This window comes from Oryzias latipes, chromosome 24, assembly GCF_053564925.1.
Source record: "Oryzias latipes strain Hd-rR chromosome 24, Olatipes_Hd-rR_3.1".
NCBI lineage: Eukaryota > Metazoa > Chordata > Actinopteri > Beloniformes > Adrianichthyidae > Oryzias > Oryzias latipes.
Window position 1 is genome coordinate 9,740,326 of NC_136260.1, and position 22,643 is coordinate 9,762,968.

The window sequence follows — 22,643 nt, forward strand, 5'->3', positions numbered from 1 at the left end:
CAGGGTTGAGAGTTTTTGGCTAAAAGTAGACTATTTAAAACTTCAAAACAGCAATTGTTCTGTCTCTGAGGTTTTAATGTTCTGTATTCATCCAACCAGCAGCTCAGAATTTAGAGCTTTTATGTAACAAAAGTGAAAAGTAAACACATACAGGACTGGATTCAGGCAGCTGTATACAAAATGCAATGCTCTTACAGTGTAAAATGCATTCAGACCGTATTGGATTACTGAAAACTGCTGACTGGCTTCACCTTCATCTGAAGGTAGTTATATGAAAATACTCCAAGAAAAATTACAATGGTAAAACATACCAGAGCCTCTGCCAGCAACAGCATTCCCAGGGCTTCTGTCAGTTGTCACCTGCCGTACCACTAAAGCAAGAACAGAAAGGACGATTAAAACCAGCCACTGCAGCACCAGCCTGATTGGTTCAATTCTTCTGAAGCACCTTTAGCAAGTAACGCTGAACTGTGATGGCTTTAATCATGCCCTCTTCTGTTAAAGGGGGGGCAGTGATATGATGAGGACATGAGATGGTGTGAACAGCTAGAACTATGTCTAACAATGACATCAACATGAGAGATGCTAGGGTTAACCATTTAAGCATATTTTAGGCTGTGCAGATGAAAAATGATTTTCACTAGCAGAACTTATGGAAACCAAAAACAGGCTGAACCAACTAGATATGTTTTGGCTAAAAGTCACAGTTTATATTTGAAAACCCAAGTTATCACATCCTCTGCAGCTTTGGTGGGGGGAAAAAAATAAATAAAGATCCCCTGACCAAGAAATTCTTCAATTTAATTTAGAAAAGTATTGCAACCATAGAGACATACAAAGGGCGCATTAGAACCAGTCTGACAGGTTGGACACATAGGACGGAGAGGTGGATGTGCACAGAAGAAGCAGAGAAACAGAGATTGAAGGATATGCAACAGGTTAGGGTGATCAATGACAGGGAAAGAAATGTGTTATGAAGTTCCACAAGTGTGATGGAAAGATGGAAGATGAGCTTTGAAGAGCTTACAAATGAGGAAAATCTTAGAGAGCTCAAAGTAGATGAGATGGCTGTTGGGAAGCAAGAGGATGAGGTGAGTCCAAACATGTTTTACTATGATTATAAAAATATTCAGGAAATAAGAAACGTTATGAAATATTTAGGGACATGCGTTCACAAATGATGAAGTCCTGAACAGAAGAAATTGAAGGTTAGAAAATCTGTTTCCCGATTTTCTTTGAATTCTTCGACAGTGTCCACGAAGCAGATCTATTTTTGTGTTAGGATCACTTTAAGTTACCATCTATCGCTCTCTCTGCCCCTCTCTCTCTCACTGCAGGAGTTGTATGGAGAGTTGAGGGGACTGGCTCCTCCCCTGATTCCATCTCCTATTCAGCTGGAGCCCATATTCCCATTAACATTCCTGTAGGATAAATACAAAGTTTGTTTCTTTACACACTCCAATCTTCATTTTCTGTTCCTGCCTGCCTGCTTGCCTTGCTTGCTGCTCACACTCCCTGTTCCAGTCCTGATATCCAGTTCTAATTTCCAGTCCAGATCTCCAGCTCCAGCTCTCTTCTCCAGCTTCTGAAAATACAAGACAGCAACCCAGCATACCTGCCAGCCAGCACCAGCCCGGTCCAGCCTGTTCTCCTAATAAAGACTTCTGGTCTCAATAAAAAGTCAAAAGATTCGTCTGTCTGCTGCTTTGATCCACGACTCCCCCACAAGATATTGTGATGCAAAATAAAATTATTTAATAAAAAATTTTAAAAAAAAGCAAATGAACCCTTTTTGTCATGATTAGAGAACATTTGAGACCCAGATGCTGTAACCCGGAAGAAAACACAAGAGAAAGCTGGTGTGGTGAGTAAGCAGATATAATTGTCAGCAAGGTTAGGGAGTGTAGGAACTAATCTGTCGCTTTGAGATTACTTTCCTTGTTGCATGTTCAAAAAAGTCGAGAAGGAGAAACCACGGGATTAGGCCGGATTAAAGATTAACAAATTTATTCCCTAACAATATTTCTAAAAACAGAGTAAAACAAAATAAAACAGATCATCTGGGTTCTCAAAGTTTCAGAGCTTGCACAGCGCCGAAATTACAAACGTCTTAACATGCCAGCCTGTTGAGAACAACGAAAGCTTCTCCGTCCAGCTGTTTTAACATGTCGGTTTCAGCCTCCTCCTTCGTAACATAGCATGGCGTCCAGACTCCTCCTCTGGACGCTCGGATTGGCTGGCAGGGAGCCTGCTTACTTCTGTCAGTCCATGTTAGGAGTCAACATCCGTTTCCCGCGTCGGAAGTCACCTCCCAGACTGACATGGTCCCGCAATCAAATGGCTCCCCAGGTGGTCCCCCACATGTGGCCGGATCTTCCTAGCATCCAGTAGACAATACACCTTTGTTCCCCACACGTGAGCAGATGCCTGTGGCGGTTCCCAGGGATGGAATCAGTCTCAGAGATGATTGATTTATGATCCAAGTCAGACCTACAACCAAATGGCCTCAGAAGATCAAAGACCGTTTTCTCCTGAAGGGGATGAGTTCGAAGCTGCAGCATCACAACCTCTTTACATATGCAATGTTCAGGAAGCCCCTTTGAAATTCAAAGTATGGGAACCCCACACAGTAAACCTGCAAGAAAACCTTCAATGAAATAAAGATAAGATAAAAGCCTAGGAGAAATGAGGACCACAAAAATATAAAATTCCTTCAGTTTCCCTCTCTTGACCTCACAAAGTGAGGTCACACAAAAAAATAAAAACACATAATCACATCATGCAATCAAAACAGCTGTGGTCTCAAGCCCTCACAATCTATAACCGAACCAATGTGCCTTAATGTGCATTTCAAAGGTGTTGATGATCCATTTATGAGTTTAGCAGCGAAAACCTGTGGAGCTTGCATTAATCATCTTTAAGAAACATTCAGTTGGACAGGAAAAATGCTTGCTAAGGTCCCGTGCCCCATCGGCGACCATCCCTAAGGATACTCATGCTTCATTGGATCTTTGGCACATTGGCGTTTACAAAGAACAAGACATAAATTAGTAAATAAAGAAAATGCACAAATAAAAATTCAAATTATTCTAAAAAATAAAAGATACAAAGACAATAAAATAGCATTTCCTGTAAGGAAAAGGAAAACCTGGATTTAAGGGGGGGGGATTGAGAAATGTTGAAGCAGGACAAAATCACACAGACGATGAAAAGAAAAATAGAATTGTCAAACATAACAGCAAGCAATTTTGTAAAATGCAACAAAGTCCAAAAAGGTCATTCCGGGCCTCGAACACTCGCGTCCTCCTTCTGCATGTCCCACAAGCTCTGGCAAGCTTGGACCTGGCCTCCTATGGACTTCTCAATAAGCCTGTTATTAGAGATCTGACACATGGTGATACAACAGAACGGCTGCAAAAGAACTTAGGGTGTCCACTGCTGTGGTACTGTTCTGCCAAGATGATTCTGCTGTGGGTCTAAGTATTTGTTTGTGTTAGGGTCAGGAAATTAGAAAATAAAAAACAATAAAACACAAAAAACAATGAGAATAGAATCAATTTACCCATGCGCAGGTGAAGAACAAATATGATGGAAAAGGTCCACCACATTTCTCTTCTCAAAGGTCTGCTTCCCCTCGTGCTGTTTTATGAAGAACACAAGTGGGGAAAATACAAATTCAAGAAAAAGAAAAAAGTGTATTAGGGGCTGTCGTCTAATGACCCAGTCGTATAACCTACTCATCCTTGCTGTGGATGAGAGAAAATCAGATGAACAGACACACAAAGCTTTAAACATTTAAAAATGGTCAATCTGCGTTCCCATTGAAACATTCTTTCTAGACAAATACATTTAAACGATAATAAAATAATGTCCTTCTTTTAATCATTAAGACCTCTTTTGTCTACCTCCCTCTCTTGGCCTGGGGCTAAGCTCCAGGACACAAACACATAAAACGAATTAAATGTAAAGCAAGAACATAAAAACAAGAAACAGTTTGGTGCACCGGTAAGGTGAACAGGCGTCCTGTCCACGCTCCTGTAAAAGGCAAGGTCACAAGAAGAAATAATACAGCTGCAACAGAAGATCTTTTATTACTTGCAGGCAGATGTCATCCACCTACATTAGCAAAACACAAACCTCTTATAGCATAATGTTCTGTCAGAGAGATTTTAAACAGTGATTAAAAAATGCCAGAAGGATTTTTTTGAACACCTCTGTACTAAAATGTAAATAATTGTCTGATATTTTTATGTAATGAATGTAAAAGAAAACGTGTGCTAAAGCAATAGCAACAAACAACACACCTTGTGGGGTTAAAGTTGACAGCATGCAATATGGATCAGGGACGGATAGGTTTTATAATAATGCAACTCAAATTGACATTATCTTAAATCATATGCCACGCGATCCATCAGTTTTTAAAACCGGTTTCAAAAAAGTACACCATGAAGAATACGAATATTCAATGACACCATAGTTCCACAGCCCAGACTGAGTTTCCTTCATCTGCATCCTTCACTCAGCTGCACTGAGATCTAAAACCTGTGCTCCTGTAGTTACCTGAATCACCACCAGGGGGACGGTGAAGCATGAACCAACATCAACTGAATCTGTGCTCCATGAAGCATCAGAGAGCGTTTTAAACATCACCTCTGCATCTTCATGAGCCGTCTCCTCTCTGCTCAGTTGTTGAAGGCAAAATTAACCTGTACATTTTATTGAGGGAGGAAAGTGAACACCTGAAAAAACACAATTTTGCCAGTATGTGTTGACGTTAAAGTCATCATGTTATTTGCTTTCCTTTAATTTGTAAAACCTTTATTATCCAGAAATAATGTTTTCATAGTTTCATAGAAATAGTTTTTTCAGTTGATCCACTTCTCCTTCTGCCCTGTAATGTGCTCTGCAGTGATGAATCAGATGCATGTTAAAATCGACTCTTATCACCTGCCAGACGCTCCACTGCATTTTTCATGTGTAAATTCATGCCTTCAACTGACTAGGAGAGCAGACCTGAGGGTCAGACATTCCTGACACAGCCCCCTCCTGTGAAGGTAGTGAGCTGCGGAGGATGGTAAACTTCTGCGCTTTTTGTCACTCACCCACGAAGCAGAGGGGGGTTTGAAGCAGAGGGGGGTTTTCTGCGTAAAGATTTATGAAGTCTCAGGATAGATCTGCTCTTCTGCTTGGAAAGAGATTTAGAAATGTATTAGTCATGTTCATTCTTCACCGTCTCCAACGCCGTCAGTTGATCAGTAATGAAAGCCAGCAAAGGGAAAAATCCCTAAAATTTTCTTTATCCGAAATGACGGACCTGGAGCAAAATCTTTGAAAAATATTCTTACATGCATTCTGGCAGCTAATCATTCACTCTTAATCAAGAAAACAAAGACAAATTGTTTTGACTTACCATTAAAGACTTGCTGCCCTACAAAAAGAATTTGGAGAAGTGCTAAAAGCAACAAAATCCCACAATTTAAGCTTTTCCTTATTTAACCAAAAACACAATTCACACTCTAAAACAAAGACAATCAATACAAAGACAATAACTTTTAACTATTTTTGCAAAAGACATAACACAACAAATTAGGTACCTTACACATAAACAAAAATAAACCATTTTACTGAAATGACTCGTTCATAACTAGCGTTTTAACATTCATGTTCCCTCTTCTCCTGTTCTACCAGACCCTGCACCTTCTTACCACACCTTTCCATGTCCACAGACCCTCCATTTCACTTCCCATGCCTTTCATTTCTCCTGCTTGTCACCTTACATTTCTTGTCTCTACATTGCAACATCCTTCCAGATCCTCAAAAACCATATTTCCCTTTTCTTTACCTCGTCCTTTTCCCCATTCTGATAACAATTTTCAAATACTCCTGATTATGATTCAAACAAACAGAATCGCCAGTCATTCTCATTCACACCGAAAACCAGCACATCACAACAATCCTAAATAATCAGGGAAAGATTAAAACAAACAGACAAACTAAATTAAACATTGTAGAGATTCTTTTTAAGAAAGTCCGGATCTAAACCAAAAAATACTAATCAACGTTGAATAATACTTCTTTGAACACAGCTGAACTTAATCACGGTTAGGACATACAAACAAATTAGAGACATGTATTCACAATAAGAAAACCGAAATAATTACAAAATTATTTTACACCAAATGTATTAGACCCTGCAACCATGCACGTTGATCTCGCCGTTGCGGCAGAGGCTCCCGTCGGAGGCGCAGTGCAACATAAAAACCTTTTTCGGCGAACCGAAAACCCACTGAAATTTGTTTTTAAACGACGTCTTACAACCGAGGTCATTACCACGCTCGATAACGACGATCCCCACCATGATTTTACCGCAAATTACATCCCAAACTCTTCAAATTTTCATCGTTAAAAAGTTCAGCACATTCCGTCATATTTGGTCGTCAGGGACGCGTCTCGCCGACCACATGGTACAAACAAAGCCAATCACAGCCGTTGACGCCATTTTGGCTAGGACTCCGTCATGCTTACCACGTGGTACAGTCAAACCCAATCAGAATCGCCGACACATTCGAAGCAACTAAAACGTCCCGTCATTGGTCCATGTGACGTAAACACGCTGTGAGCAAGATGGCTGCGTCCATAGAGCAGACAATACACAGGGAAATGTGGAAGATACAGTTAAAATACACAGATTTCAAACACTTTTTCATCCTATTCTTTCCAAATTCGCATACATTTCATTCCATTCATCCTCATTCAAGCCATTTTCACCGCTGTTGTAAAGTCAAGTCGTCAGCGTCATCAAGTCTGTCGTCAAAACGAAATTCACCGGTTTCCTAATTTCTTCTGTCTAGTGCACCTTTCATTTTTATTGTGAATCTCTCTGTGGTTTCTTTACGCATTAAAAAAATACTTTGTGAAGGGTCGCCACCTTCCCGGTGTTTCCGAAAATCCTAAAACGCGCAAAATTAGTTCCTATAGTAACACCGTTTATTTGTACGGGATTTTGTACAGGCTAAACAGACGCAAAACCTACTAAATTTGCTTTAATCCAAATATCACAAGCTCCCAATTTGCTATTTATTCAATTTTGACAGGCTGAACAGACACAAAACCTGCACAATTTGCTCAGATTCAATTTTCATAAATTTGCTCATTATCCAATTCGCTGTTTCAGGAGGGTGAACCACAAAACTTGTACAGGTGCGCTATGCCGCCCACATACTTCACTTCCCCACAATTTGAGTTATTCACTAAGAGAATAACCTGATCAATATGCAGAATTTACGAACAGGTTCCTGCTTTACCTTCTTGTTTGTGAGGCCTCGAGGGAAGTCAAGCACGTGGGGGGGAGCGTCACCGACTTTTCGCCAAAAGTCTCAGAGATCTCGTTATAAACCACTATCGGTCCTCTTATCTGCGTTGCGATTCCGCGTTCCTTCCCCACTTATCACGTCGGGGTCACCAAAAACACAGGAGAAAGCTGGTGTGGTGAGTAAGCAGATATAATTGTCAGCAAGGTTAGGGAGTGTAGGAACTAATCTGTCGCTTTGAGATTACTTTCCTTGTTGCATGTTCAAAAAAGTCGAGAAGGAGAAAAACCACGGGATTAGGCCGGATTAAAGATTAACAAATTTATTCCCTAACAATATTTCTAAAAACAGAGTAAAACAAAATAAAACAGATCATCTGGGTTCTCAAAGTTTCAGAGCTTGCACAGCGCCAAAATTACAAACGTCTTAACATGCCAGCCTGTTGAGAACAACGAAAGCTTCTCCGTCCAGCTGTTTTAACATGTCGGTTTCAGCCTCCTCCTTCGTAACACAGCATGGCGTCCAGACTCCTCCTCTGGACGCTCGGATTGGCTGGCAGGGAGCCTGCCTACTTCTGTCAGTCCATGTTAGGAGTCAGCATCCGTTTCCCGCGTCGGAAGTCACCTCCCAGACTGACATGGTCCCGCAATCAAATGGCTCCCCAGGTGGTCCCCCACATGTGGCCGGATCTTCCTAGCATCCAGTAGACAATACACCTTTGTTCCCCACACGTGAGCAGATGCCTGTGGCGGTTCCCAGGGATTGAATCAGTCTCAGAGATGATTGATTTATGATCCAAGTCATACCTACAACCAAATGGCCTCAGAAGATCAAAGACCGTTTTCTCCTGAAGGGGATGAGTTCGAAGCTGCAGCATCACAACCTCTTTACATATGCAATGTTCTGGAAGCCCCTTTGAAATTCAAAGTATGGGAAACTCACACAGTAAACCTTCAAGAAAACCTTCAATGAAATAAAGATAAGATAAAAGCCTAGGAGAAATGAGGACCACAAAAATATAAAATTCCTTCAGGAGCAAGCAGATTCCATGTGGTCCACAATACGAGAGGTTGGTTTCTGTGGCGTCACTGGTGGATCTGTCCGTAGGGCAGAGTCGGTGGAGATCTGTGGGGTTGGATGATCGGCTGAGGCTCGTGGTGAGACCGGGTGAAGCAGACTGAATGAGGTTTCTACGGTGGCCCAGAAGGGTCACAACACAACACATTAACTTTACACACAACACATTAACTTTACACACAACACATTAACTTAACACACAACACATTAACTCACAACACAACACATTAAATCACAACACAACACATTAACTTTACACACAACACATTAACTTAACACACAACACATTAACTTAACACACAACACATTAACTCACAACACAACACATTAACTTTACACACAACACATTAACTTTACACACAACACATTAACTCACAACACAACAAAATAACTCACAACACAACACATTAACTCACAACACAACACATTAACTCACAACACAACACATTAACTCACAACACAACACATTAACTCACAACACAACACAATAACTCACAACACAACACATTAACTCGCAACACAACACAATAAATCACAACACAACACATTAACTCACAACACAACACATTAACTCACAACACAACACAATAACTCACAACACATTAACTCACAACACAACACATTAACTCACAACGGAAGTAAAGCTGCAATGGAAGTGCTTTTATTCTGAAATTTCCACTGGGCTGAGCGGCTAACTGCCTAACAGAAAGTAACGTCACAGTGAGCTGTGGAGGGAGCATGATTTTCTACAAGAGAAACTAGCAGCAGCATTGCCAGATTGGGCGGTTTTGGGTGTAAATTTGCGGTCAAAAATGCATAATTTGGGCGGTTTTAGGGTCGGTTCAGCGGGTTCTTTCCCACTCATGAATATATAATAGTGGCCTACGTTAGGCCGTGTGGCTTTTGGAGTTCTACTGAAGCTCCGTGAACGGCAGAGCTTAATGGACCGGGCTCTGTCATCTAACCTGTTGTTGGGGGAGTGCAACGCCCCGCCTCTTAGAAATTGTGTTTATTAAAGCCTGACAGTGGGGATCTCTCCACATTTATCGTGTCAAGTGTTGGGGACCGCGTGCGAATGTGTGAGAGGAAGAGGGAGGGGAAGAAAGGAGAGGAGCGCTGCAGGGACTGGGAGGGTGTGTGGGTGGGTGGGGGGTGTTGGGGACCGAGTGAGTGTGAGAGGAGGGGGCTGAAGAACGGAGAGGAGCAGAGCACGTGCAGCGACAGAGAGGGGTGTGAGTGCAGCACGGAGGAGGAGTGTGCGTTAACATTGTGTTATGAGGGGCCGTATAAGACATTATTTATTCTGAACCATTCACATTCATACATTCTTGCTCTCACAGTCATATATACTCTCTTTCGCATACATATATTCTCTTACGCATCCATATATTCTCTCTCTCACATTCATACATTCTTGCTCTCACAGTCATATATACTCTCTTTCGCATACATATATTCTCACTTGCACATCCATATATTCTCTCTCTCGCATGCATATATATTACTTTACACATACATACATTCTCACTCTCATTGTCACTCTTAAAAAAGAATGTATGTATGTGAAAGACAAGTATATATGAACGTGTGAGGAAGAGTTTATATGTGTGTGTGAGAGAGGAGTATGCATGAAACGGAAGTGACTTTGGATGAAAAGGAAGGCACTTTGAATGAAAAGGAAGGCACTTTGCATGAAACGGAAGGCAGATGATTTCTCGTGCTCTGATTGGACGAGAGGCCGCCACCTCCCATTTTGAACAGACGCTAACACGAACCAATAAGAAGGCCATCGGAACCTTAAGAAATATTTTATCTTCACCTCAAGTGGTCACAAATCTGTCTGCATCTCTAGAGACACAAAGGAATGTCTCAAATACCAATAATGGTAATAGAAGTGCCACCGAAACAGAAAATCCGTATCCACCTTATTCCTAGCCCCCATGAGCCTTTGCGTGAATTATGGGCGACACTTCCTGTAGACGCTGGAACACGCATTTACATTAAAACAAATTCCTCTTGTTTTCGATCCATAACTACATATAAATGTGGGAAAACCAGCTGTCATTTCTTAAAAAAGGCAACGGTGAGGTGGAGATGAAATATTTGTTAAGGTTCCGATGGCTGCAGGACCCCCGTGGCTACTTGATGCCGGTTCGTTTTTTTTTTAAAATAAACTTTATTAACAATATCTTGCACATACAAAATACCAAACACAAAACTCCACTGTGTGCAAAATACAATCTTCACGTTCGCCATGAGAATGAACAAAAAAAACATAATGATAACCATGTAAAACAGGTTATGCAAAAAGAAAACAAAAATAATAAGGCAAAGGAATCTGTTAAAGTTTCAGGAGAGACCATGTTTCAACTGTTCTGACAGCTTTTTTGTTAGTGGAAGATTTAATACTGTTCACATACAAAACCATTTCTTTCTGAAAAACATAAAACACGTTTTTTTTGTTGGCATATTTACACTTGTGTATAAAGTATTTAGCCATAATTATAAGTAAATTAACTACATATATTTTTTCTGCATTAAGTCTTTCTTGTGTAAAATATCCAAAAATAATATGCTCGTAAAATAATCTATAATCTTCACATAGATGAGTTCTTATAAAATGTGTCACATCTTTCCAAAATAGTTGAGTGAAAGAGCAAAACCAAAAAAGATGAGGCACAGTTTCTGGTGAGGAATGACAGAATGAACAGTTTATGTCCAGATCTTTTTTAAACTTAGTAAAGAAATGTTTCACTGGATAAAATTTGTGAAGAATTTTGAAAGAAATTTCTCTGATTTTATTGGTGATGAAATACTTTTGTGGCAGGGTCCAAACCTTTTCCCACTGAATTCTACATCCAAAGCTGTTCCAGTATGAGATAACATACGGTTTTGTGGCAATCTCATTTTGAAACAGAGAACGGATACTTTGATTATTCCTGCTAGCTGAAAAACATACCTTTCCACAGCACAAGTCTGTTAATTTGGGATTTCTTGCTGGTTCATGTTAGCGTCTGCACTGTAATCCCTAGCGAGTTGACTGAACTTAAAAATTATTGTGTAACAGATTACGCAACAGTTAAGTTATATTATTAAAACTTTTAAGTTAACATTTATTAAAATTCATATTGTCAGTTGGCTTACATTTGTATTATTTCATATAAAAAATATTAAGATTCCTCAACTTATAAAAGAGAGATTATTTACTTAAAGTTTTTAATATTTTCCAACTAAAAAACGCTTTAACTAACTATATTTTTATATTACTCAACTCATAAACTATGTAAAATTCACTCAAATGCTTTATAAATTCTTTAACTCATTAAATGTGTAGCATTGAAAATATTTAAAATTCTTCAGCTTAAAATGTATTCTAAACAGAGATATTGATACTGCCCCACTACATTTTAAAGGCTAACATTGATAAAAACCAACAAACGTGAAGGCCACACAATAGTAATTGCATAATACACTTTTTTTAATTGCTCTTTAAAAAAAAGCACAAATATCAAGAGGATGAAGAAACAATAATTGCAATAAAACTGCATTATAAGAGTGCCACACAACATATTGACAAAAAGAGTTGGTTTTGTATTGTACGGCAGAAAAAGCATATGATCACAACAAAACACTTTAGTTACATAACACTTAAACCAACAAATAGTCCATTCTGGAAGACTCACTCAAAGAAACATTCTTCAGCGTCAATAAATGTCCTTTCAGTGGTTTGCTGTCCTCAAGGTTCAAGACAGCATTCTGAATAAATATGAAGGCAAGTTCAAGTTTTTTGGGGGGCTGTAGGTCCAGAGCATAGATGTCCCCGAAGAGTTAGAAGAGATTAGTCAGCCAGATGTGTGGGACCACTGACGGCAGCATCAGGAGCGTCACCACGACAACTGAGAAGATACCCACAGCAGTGTCTGTGAGGTCTGGTATTCTGGAAAATACAAAACAAAAAACACAGATGAGTTCAGACCCTCAAAGATATTCATCACACTAATGTCCAAAACTGACATTACTGCCATCTGTCAATGGGAATCTTTTCATGCTAACATTCTGTTAGCTTTTAATCAACTGGCTATGATGTTTTAAGGACCAACTCCAATTAAAATTGTGTTTTTAAAAAGTTCTTTAGCATTTTTCTGAAGGACATTTATAAAATAATTTAAGACTAAAGCTTCATTTTTCTTTATTCAAATAATGATGGATCAGGAGCAGAAAAAGGTAAACGAAAATGTTCCCACTCCTTCCAATCAGGAGTCCCTGATGTTCGTCTCATCTTCCATCTCATTTTTAAAACCATTTAAAAATATCACTCAGTTTACAAACTACAAACAATTGCCCTATTTATTATGTCACTCAATAAAATCTCAATCAATATTAAAGGATTAGTGAAAACCATTGACAGGGAGTCGTTTGCACTTACTGTACAGGTCTTGAAGAAGTTGGAGGCATCTTCATGCAGATAAACAGGAAGTGCAAGGAGGACAAGTGCCCGTCTCATGTTCACGTCACGCTGGTCCTAAAAGAATAAAAAGAAATATCCATTACCTTTGAAGCAAATGCAGAGCAAACACTTCCAATATTTATTTAAGGAACTTTAAGAAATAATAAAATGATACCTTTTCTAGATGTCTATTTCTAGTAAGAGGACAATACAGTGTTTATGTCATGATCCACTTCAGGTCAAAGACCCAAAGTCATTTTTAAGGCAAGTTACACCTTGGCTTCTTACAGCTGTTATCCGTTTTTGAATTATGCACATTAGAAATTCACCTGGAGGTCATAAATCCTAACCAAGCTGGCCAGTTCCTGTCTGTTTTGGTGGACTTAGTCTCAGAAAAGGGCAGCTTTAAGTTACACAAACATGTAAAAACTGCACAATTTCCTCTGACTGCATCTACTCTACATAAATCCATTTCAGATCTTGACAGATGAGTTTTCATGGTTTCAAATGATGGAATGGTGCTAATGCAACATCATTTTATTATTGTAATATACTGTCATAAAGACATGACAATATTCCAAAGTGTTTCCACATACATGGCAGTGGAAACACTTTGGAATATTTGCTATGTAGTACTGCAGTATTATATGTAGTACTGCATAGTGCCAAAGTAACAGAACACAACTTGCACCTCCATTCCATTGTGCCACCTTCAGCCTGCAATCTAAATATGTTTAGTTCAAATGTAAATAATTTCAGCTCTATTTAGACCTTTGGCTAGTTAAAATGTGCATAAATGTTTCCATGCTGCCGTATAAATCTAATAATGGTAATAGTTCAGGATGAATATATTAAATAAGTATAAAACTCACCCACTGACACCTCTTTTCTGGTGAAATGGTGACTTTCTGGTGAACTTTCTGAAGTTCAGTTTCTGAAGTTCAGTATCTGAAAAAGTCCAAAAGAGATTTTTCAATGTTAAAAAATGTTTCAATTATATTCTGATCAAAAAACATTTATTGCACTACACAACCTATTGCATTTTTTGTTTTTTTAAAATAGCTCTAGACAAATAACTGATCAGGAGACAAGTTACCTGGCTGGCCTTGGCGTCTACCTGAGGTGAAACACTGAACACTCTGTAGTTCGGTACCTGAACACAACACGAGCACGTTGATTAATTTATTTTTACAAAAACCTTTTTTTATAACGGAGATCAGTGATTTATAAAAGCTTAAAGCTGCATTCAAAACCCAATGCTTCCATGTAGCAACCAGGCTTAAAACTGTTGGCGGTAGCTCCTCCCACACAACCGTTAGAGGCTTTGAGTGACATTTTTGGACAAATGTCCAGCAGCAAACTTTAGCCACAGACAGAGGCCTCCAACGCGAATTTCACACGCGGATCATGTTTAGTGTGATTGCAGCATAACAGATCATTTCTACCTCTGAAAAAAAAAAAAACCTCATCACTGTCGTAACTTACGGGCAGAAATGCATTTTGGGTTTGGCTCGCCATACGTCTGCTATGACAAACTAATCATGTATACATTGCCACATTAATCTCTAAAACAATCATAACACACATATGTTTAAACAACAGTAAACCACATTTACGGTAGTATAAGAGCATTCTTAAAGCATTCATTCAAAATAAACCATGAACGATACTTACCAAATTAAATCAGGGCTGAAGACAAGACGGCACCATCAGCGATGAGGGGGATGAAAAAAAAAACCCGAGGTTGGGGCGTCTTGAAGCGGGACGAAATCGCAACGCTTTGCAGAAAAATAAAATGCTCGACTTTCAATTTCAAACGTCGCATACTCGTATTCGGCAAATCCAACATGGCCACCTGAGCTAACGTAGAGAAAACAAAAGACCCTCCCACCAGTACGTGATGACGTCATGACGCTACTTCAGGGATCTTAAAATTTTTGAGTGCTAGATACAAATAAGCTTTAAAATATTTAGCACTGTTAAGTTAAATTTGAAAAAATCTTGATAGAGCTTAATACTTTATAGTTGAATCAACTACAAAATGACATTTAAGTTGTGTAACCTTAATAGTTATGAGTCAGTACAAGTGATAGGGTTTAGAGTGTGTTCAAAATGGGAGGTGGCGGCCTCTCGTCCAATCAGAGCACGAGAAATCATCTGCCTTCCGTTTCATGCAAAGTGCCTTCCTTTTCATTCAAAGTGCCTTCCTTTTCATCCAAAGTCACTTCCGTTTCATGCATACTCCTCTCTCACACACACATATAAACTCTTCCTCACACGTTCATATATACTTGTCTTTCACATACATACATTCTTTTTTAAGAGTGACAATGAGAGTGAGAATGTATGTATGTGTAAAGTAATATATATGCATGCGAGAGAGAGAATATATGAATGTGCAAGTGAGAATATATGTATGCGAAAGAGAGTATATATGACTGTGAGAGCAAGAATGTATGAATGTGAGAGAGAGAATATATGGATGCGTAAGAGAATATATGTATGCGAAAGAGAGTATATATGACTGTGAGAGCAAGAATGTATGAATGTGAATGGTTCAGAATAAATAATGTCTTATACGGCCCCTCATATTGTGTAGCTTCTCTTGTAGAAGAAACATGCTCCCTCCACAGCTCACTGTGACGTTACTTTCTGTTAGGCAGTTAGCCACTCAGCCCAGTGGAAATTTCAGAATAAAAGCACTTCCATTGCTGCTTTACTTCGTTGTGAGTTAATGTGTTGTGTTGTGAGTTAATGTGTTGTGAGTTATTGTGTTGTGTTGTGAGTTAATGTGTTGTGTTGTGAGTTATTGTGTTGTGTTGTGAGTTATTGTGTTGTGTTGTGTTGTGAGTTAATGTGTTGTGTTGTGAGTTAATGTGTTGTGTTGTGAGTTAATGTGTTGTGTTGTGAGTTATTGTGTTGTGTTGTGAGTTATTGTGTTGTGTTGTGAGTTAATGTGTTGTGTGTAAAGTTAATGTGTTGTGTGTAAAGTTAATGTGTTGTGTGTTAAGTTAATGTGTTGTGTGTAAAGTTAATGTGTTGTGTGTAAAGTTAATGTGTTGTGTTGTGACCCTTCTGGGCCACCGTAGGTTTCCAGACAACGGCTGATTCAGGCAACCACTCGTGGCTTGGGATTTCCTGGAGACAGGTAAGAAGATAAATTAGGTGCAGGCTTTGTACAATGTAGCTTGACATGAACTAGACGTATACCAAAATGAGCACCATCAGGGGCAACGGACTGGCGATGAATACTGGTCCAGGAGCTCCTTGAGTAGGTAGGCGGTGAAGATGAGTTGAGTGGTCACAGCTGGGCTGAATCAGGGGACCAAGCGGAGAGGAGAGGGGGAGGAGTCTGACAGAGGCACCATGACACTTTTGAGGAAGTGACATCTCTTTGTATTTCCTTTGACTAATATGCAAATAAAGTATTGCAGTACGAATTTTCAGAATGTGGAACATTGATACTTAATTATGTTTTGTGTAAAACAGTGAGTTGTTTAAAAAATACATATTTACATATAAATGATTATTTTTAGATATTTTTCAGTCTAAACTGTCTTGATGCCGTGTTTTATCCTTTTACTATCTCTTTGCATATTTTACAAACCTTTTGGTTAGTAATTTACGCAAACACTGCTTTCTATCACAAACTCAGTTTTCAACCAATCACAATATCTAAATACTTAGTCACACCTCAAACTGACCAAAGACACTATTAATCGTGTGTATAACTTTTCTTTTGCAAATTATCTTTTATTTGTATAGTTTACTTATTATTTATCAGCGCATGGCAGACATCTAATTTATTGCATTCATTGTACTTAACCTCTCTGTTTATTGTCATTTAAATTGTTTCATGTATGCTGATGCCTTTTCATTGGATAACCTTCATCTGTTTCTCATTTGCACCACTGTTCTTAGCTTGTTTAAGGCATATTTCTTATTTTCTTACTATACAGCACTTTATTTTTTTACTCATTTGGTTAATTGCACTCATCATATTTACCTTGCTCTGTAATTTAATGCTTAGTGAATGCATTGTTATACTTCCAGCATAATAATTTGTCTATAAAATAAATTATTTGCACTGAAAAAATGAATTTCTGGCTGGATGCTAACTCTTCTTGTTGCCTCATATGCTGTGAAAATAAAGTTAAAACTAATCTAGGCTGAAGCTCTTGCAACAACAATCAGGAAATAAATGTCTGTCAGTTTTTCCAGGAAATAGCCTCCCATATCAGTCACAATCATGAAGAGTTCACAGCTTTATGTCAGTGTGAAAAAACTTTATTGACTTAACGGTGCAAGGAATAGACAGAAAAGTGGTACTCAAAAATGACTTGAATAAAAAAGGTTTTAATGGAAAGTGCAGTATCAGTAATTGCACAAAAATAGTTGGGGAAAAAACAAACTTTCAAAGAGGCAAGATTCAAAAAACAAACATAACTTATCCGAATATAAAAGTGTGCCATATGACTGCATTTGCATTAAAGGTATTACTGTAGTTGTGTCTCTTATAAACAGGAATCACTGATCTACAGAAAGTACATATGAAGTAATAAGACTATTTGGACATCATTCAAAAGTCTGCAAAAAAGGACAAAAGGAAAAATTCATAATATTTCAAAACAAAGGAAATAAAAAAATCAAAGAGATAAAAACACAGGATTAATGGATCAAGTTTACGACAGCTCCATACTTTGGAGCAATCTCTTTTACGGTTACATTTCAAAATGTCTGATATAAAAAAAACATGTGATTTTGTTTACATTCCCTAAGTGCAAATAAAAGAATAAGGAAAGCATTTCCACTATATCCTTTCAATGCTATTATGCAAATGCAGTAATCTGAAATAAAAATGTTCTTTTATTGAGTCATTAGATAGTCCCTATTAACAAGTTTTTTTCTTTAAACAATCAGGAACAAATCTAGACGGAAAAAACTTGTGATCTGTCTGTGTGATCCCAAAAAATTTAAATTTACAAAAACTGTATATGAACACTATGAGTTTCTGTTAAAAGCATAGGTTTTTAAAAATTTCTACAGAGGTGTTTTCTCAGACTCTCATCGATAACAGTTTCGCTGTTAACTAAAAAGCTCAGATCTTAGCAATTTTACCTTTTTGTCCAACAAAAAATGTGAGAAGTAAATGCATACAAGACTGGGTTTAGGCAGCTGTTCACAAAAAGCAGGGTTTTAACTGTGAACAAAGCTTTCAAACAATAATTGAAAAATTCCTCATTGTGTAGAAAAATAGCTGCAGCACAAAGAACATTGAAAAAAAGATATGGAACCCAGAAAACTAAAAGACTCACGATGATACTGGTAATCAGCCTGGTTGTCTGTGGATTGTTGAAAAATGCTGCTTGCTTCACCTTCTTCTGGAGACGGGTGTATGAAAATACTACCAGAAAAAAGATGGTAAATCCTACCAGGCCTTCCACCAGCAGGACTGTGATCCACTGAGCTTCTGAGGAATACTGGGATTCACAGAGTGTTTTGTTCTGACCAGTGGTCACCTGTCGAAACACCAGTGGAGGAATGGAAAGTATGATGGAAACCAGCCACAACAGCACCAGCAGCAATCTCACTCCCATCTGATGTGTCCAATTCTTCTGATGCACCACCAGCAAGTATCGCTGAACACTCAAAACAGTCACAGTTAGTCCACTGCCATATGAGCTGCAGCACACAAAGAAAGTTAGAAGCTTACAAGCTACCAGTCCAAAGGTCCACATGTAGAGAAACGCATAAATCCACAATGGAAGAGTGAGCAGGCAGAGCAGATCTGAAACAACCAGGTTCAGCATCAGTTTCTGGCTCACAGAGGACAGGTGCTGAAAGTTGAGTTTGAAAATAATCACAGCGATGTTCCCAGGGACTCCCAACAAAAAGCTCAAACAGAACACCACAGATCGTATCAGACCATTGTAGTTCCAGGAAGGATTAAGGATAAAATTGCCTGGAGATGCAGATACATTGGAAGACAGCTCACTGGAGTTAAGTTGCTTCATGCTGTGATCCTTCTTTGAAGACTGTGATGGTTTCAAATGTGCTCTTGTCTTATAAATAAGGGGCCAGTAATGTAATGAGGAAATAGACTGGTCTCTACATGCTAAACTGCTCATGTTCACTTCACAGGAGTATTTATAAAAGCTAACCTTAAAAAAAAATGCTGTGGTAATGTTGTGGTTTCTAGTTTATCATGAGACACTAGATCAACTGCAGCCTTCTCTGACAAACCAAACATAGTTTGAACTAAAAAAAAACTTACTCCATTTCTGTATACAAAAATTACTTAAACACTATAGTCATGATTTGAGTTCAGAGACAGGGCTTGTACCAGTGAGGCCAAAAACTTTAGTGGTTGAGTTTTCTCTCAGATTAAAAATATAAGATCAGCCGTTGATACATGTTTCGGCTTCAAAAGTGTGAACTATGTTTCTCTGTTTTTATGTAAAACAATGAGCCACACCAGGCTAGTGACTACGACAGGGTTTTAGGGCAAGTTAAAAAAACAAAAAATGTAAGTACGACTTTTAAGTCGTAAATTTACACGAAAAAAATCTCGTAAATTTACATGATTTTATCTCGTATTATCTCGCATTAGATTTAGGAGATAAAAACTCGTAAATTTACGAGTTTATATCTCATAAATTTACGACTTAAAATCTCATATATTTACGAGAAAAAAGTCATAGATTGACAAGGAGAAAACACCGAAGTTGTCTGTTTATCGGAGCCTAGCTTGAAGATGAAATATGTGGAGCTTTTTGTGAAGCTTTATTTCCGGATTATAGGTTTAAAAAACAAAGAGATTCTGAACCTTTTGGCTACTCAAAATCAGATTATTGTCAGTGGAACCGGCTTTCCGGGGTTCGGTGTCAGTAAAGCAGAGTTTCATCTGTTAAATAAGTAGCTCAAGGACACGTTTTGGTGTAGAGGACCGCTGCAGCCTTTATTCTCCTTTTCATTCACGCAACCTGAAGTTCATTTGTCACCTTACGTTATGAACCTGACACCTGAACTGTCAGGAGCCGGGGCCAGGGCGGTTCATCTTTTTCTCACTTCCGGGTTTCGGGCTTTTATTTTGTTAACTCATGTTCTGTCTTCTGTTGGTTCTTTAGGTAACTTACCCCGGTCTTCACCGGCACCTGTGTACCCACCTGTTTTCATTTATTGTGTGTGTATATAAGCTCCTGTTTTGGCTTCACTTGTCACCGGATCGTTCTACTTGTTTGACCTCTGTCTTTACGAGCTTAAGAGCCTACCTTGGATTAAAATATCCTTTTTGATTCGAACTTCTGCCGTCCTGCTTTTGTGTCCGAATTCACACCCTTGACATTACGATCCGGTCATCATGGACGCAGCGGACGCAGGAGTTCCACGAACGAGCAGCGACGCACAGGAGAGGGTCATTCTCCAGCAGGAGGAACAGCTAAATTACCTCAGACGAGGTATGCTGGAGATGGCTGGGCGCCAGGAGCAACAGCTGACCATGATCGGTGATCGCATTGAGACATTGGCAAAGCAGCTCCAGCAGCCGCCGTCATCTCATCCGCCACATCACTCTACCTCTGCGCCGACACCGGTGATTCCAGTCCAGACGACGTCACTCGCCCCGGGGGTTCAACTGGCCCGACCAGAGAGGTTTTCCGGCGACTCAGGGGATTGTCGGGCGTTTATCACTCAATGCGAGCTCCATTTCGAGCTGCAGGCAGCCAGTTTCCCTACTGATCGGGCCAAGGTGGCATTTATAATATCACACCTCTCTGACAGAGCCGGATCATGGGCCACTGCGGAGTGGCAACGTGGAGGAGCGACCTGCGCCTCTCTCTCTGCCTTTCTCGACGCCTTCACCCAGGTTTTTCAACACACCAAACCCGGCAGAGAGGCGGCTCGGGCGCTGATGCGGCTGACACAAGGTAACCGTCGGGTGACGGATTATGCTATTGAGTTCCGGACTCTCGCTTCAGAGAGCGGGTGGAACCCCGCAGCGCTTACGGACGCTTTTCTAGAGGGATTATCAGGGGAGCTGAAGGACCACTTAGCTCCCTTGGAGCTGCCCTCATCCCTGGAGCCTCTTATCGCCCTGGTGATTCGTATCGACAATCGACTGCAGGATCGTCGGCGGGGGCGCCGGGTGGACGTTTCCCAGTTCAGGGGACACCCTGACGTTTACGTCCAGCCCTCCCCTCATATGTCTTCTGTTACCCCCACAGTGCCTCCTGCAGCCCCGTTGGAGGAACCTATGCAGCTGGGTCGTGGCCGTTTGTCCCCCACTGAGCGTAGACGAAGGATGGCAGCAGGTGAGTGCCTTTACTGTGGTCAGCGGGGTCATTACTGTAAGAACTGCCCAAAAGCTTCCGCTCGTCATTAAAGGTGGGCACACTGACGAGCGGAGGCCAGGTGCCCGTCGATTCTAAATCCACCTCCTGTCTTTTGGAGGGTCACATTGTGTCTAAGGGTGGGGGGTTTCCTGTTCGGGCCTTGTTAGATTCTGGGGCTGAACAGAACCTTATGGATGCTGAGCTAGCCAGACAGGCCGGTCTTAGGACCAAGTCGCTTCCCCGTCCTTGGCGGGTGATCTCCCTCAACGGTGAGGTGGTCGCCACAGTTAACCAGATCACTGAACCTGTTCACCTCATCCTTTCTGGGAACCACCACGAGCATACCAGTTTTTTTCTTTTTGAGTCCCCTCATAATCCGGTGGTTCTAGGATTTCCCTGGCTTCTGAATCACAACCCAGTCATTGATTGGCCAACCAATCGCGTAGTCAGTTGGAGTACTCATTGTCACAAGGCCTGTTTACGCTCAGCTCGGCATCCAGAGTCTGACTCCGCTGACCCGGTAGGGGAGCCGTCCTCACCTGACCTCTCCAAGGTGCCTCCTGAATATCATGACCTGGGGGAGGTATTTTCCAAATTCCGGGCTCTCTCCTTGCCCCCGCACAGGCCGTATGACTGCTCTATTGAACTGCAGCCGGGTGCCACACTGCCCAAGAACCATCTCTATAGCCTGTCCAAACCTGAGAGGGAGGCAATGGAGCAGTACGTAACTGACTCTCTTCAGGCGGGCCTTATCAGACCTTCTTCGTCTCCTGTGGGGGCGGGGTTTTTCTTCGTGGAGAAGAAGGATGGAACATTACGCCCATGCATTGACTACCGAGGTTTGAATGCCATTACGGTAAAGAACCATTATCCTCTTCCACTTATGAACTCCGCTTTCGAGACGCTGCAGGAGGCCCGGTGTTTCACCAAATTGGATCTACGGAATGCGTACCATTTGGTTCGCATCAGGGAGGGTGACGAATGGAAGACCGCCTTCAACACGCATTTGGGACATTACGAGTATCTGGTGATGCCTTTTGGACTATCTAATGCTCCAGCTGTATTTCAGGGCATGATAAACGATGTACTCAGGGACTACATTCACCATTTTGTTTTTGTGTACCTTGATGATATTCTTGTTTTCTCCAGGAGTTCCGGCGAACATAGGCGGCATGTTCGTCTGGTTCTTCAGCGCCTATTGGAGAACAAGCTTTTCGTCAAGGCAGAAAAATGTGATTTTCACTCCTCCAGTGTGTCTTTTTTGGGTTTTGTGATTGCGGAGGGGGAGGTGCGACCGGACCCAGCTAAGGTCAGCGCGGTGGTTGATTGGCCTGCTCCGGTCAATCGGAAGCAGCTTCAACGATTCCTGGGGTTTGCCAATTACCTACGCCGTTTTATTAGGGGTTATAGTTCGGTCGCGGCCCCCCTTACGGGTTTGACCTCCACCTCCTCTCCTTTTGTTTGGACAGAGACTGCAGA

At 40.4% G+C, this 22,643-nt stretch overlaps 1 long non-coding RNA gene across 1 annotated transcript; it reads right to left on the reverse strand.

Annotated features, from left to right (window-relative positions):
• Window positions 1-11,844: 11,844 nt before the first annotated feature.
• LOC144990011 (uncharacterized) lies at window positions 11,845-15,439 on the reverse strand. The gene is made up of 5 exons (XR_013653934.1): window positions 14,509-15,439; window positions 13,931-13,987; window positions 13,707-13,782; window positions 12,814-12,909; window positions 11,845-12,324 (listed from the first exon to the last, which is right to left on the reverse strand). It is a non-coding gene; the product is annotated as an uncharacterized LOC144990011 (long non-coding RNA).
• Between the last annotated feature and the right edge of the window lie 7,204 nt (window positions 15,440-22,643).